Below are 2457 nucleotides of genomic sequence, written 5' to 3'. Positions count from 1 at the left end.
CGCAGCATCTCCTTTTATATTTTTGCCGCCGGCAGCTCAAGCTCTGCCGCACACATTTTTTGAAGATTGCTGCTCAATCGCAGCATCTCCTTATATATTTTTGTCGCCAGCAGCTCAAGTTCCGCCGCACGCATCTTCCTCCGCGTCACCACGTCAGACGCGTCTTCCTCAACAATTTTAATTCTTTATTATCTTATCTTTATCTTGTCTTTAGTTGTTCTTATCTTATCTTTATTTGCTTTTATCTTTCATAGGACAATGCTATATATATTTAGTTTTACCCTCATAGTTTACAACACACTTCAGTACAATTCAATCAATCAACAATCAATAAAAGTTCTTTTCTTTGCTTTTCCTATTCTTTCACAATTTTATCACGCCCCCTTAACAGATTTTCCAATCAATCAATGCGCGAATCTATAACTTTCTTTTTCGAAAGGATTTCGTTTCCTTTTTTGAATTCCTTCTGCATTTTCTTACCTTCTCTCTTAGATCTCTTTCGTGCGTTTCTCTCTTCCTTTTCCTTTGCTGTTTACGTAAGTTTTTCTCTCTGTTCTCTTCGATTTTTCATTTTTCATTGTTTCTAAAATCAAGTTTTGAAATCGTTTTGAAGATAATGGATGATTCAACTTCAGATTATCAGCTGAACTAGAGCGAAATAGATTTTGAATTTGAATTCAATGAAGTTCCTGAGTTGTGGTTTAATTCCAATTAATAATTGAATCTAAATTTGAATACAGTTAGTAGTTTATGATTGTGTAGCTGAATAATGGGTGAACCTTGTCTGTGAAATTTGCTGTTCATTGTTCCTTGTTTGAATTGAATCTAATGTACTAATTCTGATGAATTTTCTACATTTTATATCAGGGGTGTAAATCAAGAATATTTGGGTGTATTTCAGGAATGTTTGGGTGTATTTACAGTTTATGACTTTTCATCTCATTGAGGGTGAATTGTCTTATTGTTTTAGTTGAATTGTTTTAGTTTCTGTTTATTGATAATTCATGAATCTGATTTTTATTATTTTTTATAATGGTTTTATAGTTGTATTTGCATTCTATAGTTTATACTTGTTCTAATATAGTATATTTTGGGTGTATTTTGCAGCAAATTTATGATGTTGATGAGCAGTTTGTATCCAAGATTGGGATGACCTTTAACACCCTTAAAGATGCTGCAAAATTCTACAAAGATTATGCGAAGGTTGTAGGTTTTTCTACAAGAGTTCGTAGTACAAATAAAAAGGGAAACGAAATTAAGAATCAATTGAGTACATGTAGCATAAAGAAAAAATGGAAATTGAAAATATCTCCGACTGAGAAGACAAATCCCTCAGCTGGATTTGAAGTAGGAAAATCGAAAAAATATTTATTGTTTTGAGTCCAATCAAGTGGTTGAGGTGTGGTTCAATTCAGAAGAAAAAAATGTAACATTAGAGAAAATATTTTTCTGTATTTGCAGCAAATTTGGGTGTAAAACGAAGATATTTGGGTGTAATACGAAAATATTTAGGTGTAAAACGAATATATTTGGGTGTATTTTTATTCTGATAAGTTCTGCATAATTCAGAACTCTTCCTCTTCATTCTCCTCATCTTCTGCTGCTGCTTCTTTTTTTCATCATCATCATCATCATCACCATCTTCTTCTTCTTTTTTTCTTATTCATCTTTTTCTTTTTGTTTTACCTTCTCAAGTTTCTTTTTGTTTTACTCTCTTAACAAGAATAAAAACAAAAAAAATCAAACAAAGAAGAAGAAGAAACACATAATGCTGTAAAATTACTTAGAAGAGGATGAACTTACATTCATTTAACTAAAAGAAAGAAAGAAATAAGGAAAAGAAGAAGAAAAAAATGCAGCATTAGAGAAAATATTTTTCTGTATAAAAATGCTATTTATACACTAAAATCAGCCACTAAAATTAGCCACCAATGTATTTATGTATAAATACATGTGTGCTTTAATTTATTTTCAATGTATATTTGTATTCTAGTATACTTTGGTGGCTGATTTTAGTGTACACGTAGCATAACTCATTTCTGTATTTGCAGTAAATTTGGGTGTAAAACAAAGATATTTAGGTGTATTTTTATTCTGATAAGTTCTGCATAATTCAGAACTCTTTCTCTTCCTCCTCCTCCTCTTCTGCTGTTTCTTCTTCTTCATCTTCTTATTTCATATTCTCATAATTTTTTTGAGAGAAAAAAATCAAACAAGGAAAAAAAATATATAATGTTACAAAATCAAAAGAAGAAGAGGAGAAATACGACGATAAAGATGAAACACGCGAAGAAAAAGGAGGAAAAACACAAAGAAAAAGGAGAAGAAGAAGGAAAAAGAAGAAGAGGAGAAAAAACGCGAAAAAAAAAATGACAGTTATGGTTTTCATCGAGGAAGAAGAAGAAGAGTCGTTTATAATGGTGAAGGAGTGCTTTAGAAACGTGATGCGCGTGTTAA

The sequence above is a fragment of the Arachis duranensis genome, chromosome 8 (genome assembly GCF_000817695.3).
Source record: "Arachis duranensis cultivar V14167 chromosome 8, aradu.V14167.gnm2.J7QH, whole genome shotgun sequence".
Taxonomy (NCBI): Eukaryota; Viridiplantae; Streptophyta; class Magnoliopsida; order Fabales; family Fabaceae; genus Arachis; species Arachis duranensis.
Note: the sequence above shows the minus strand (reverse complement) of the source record.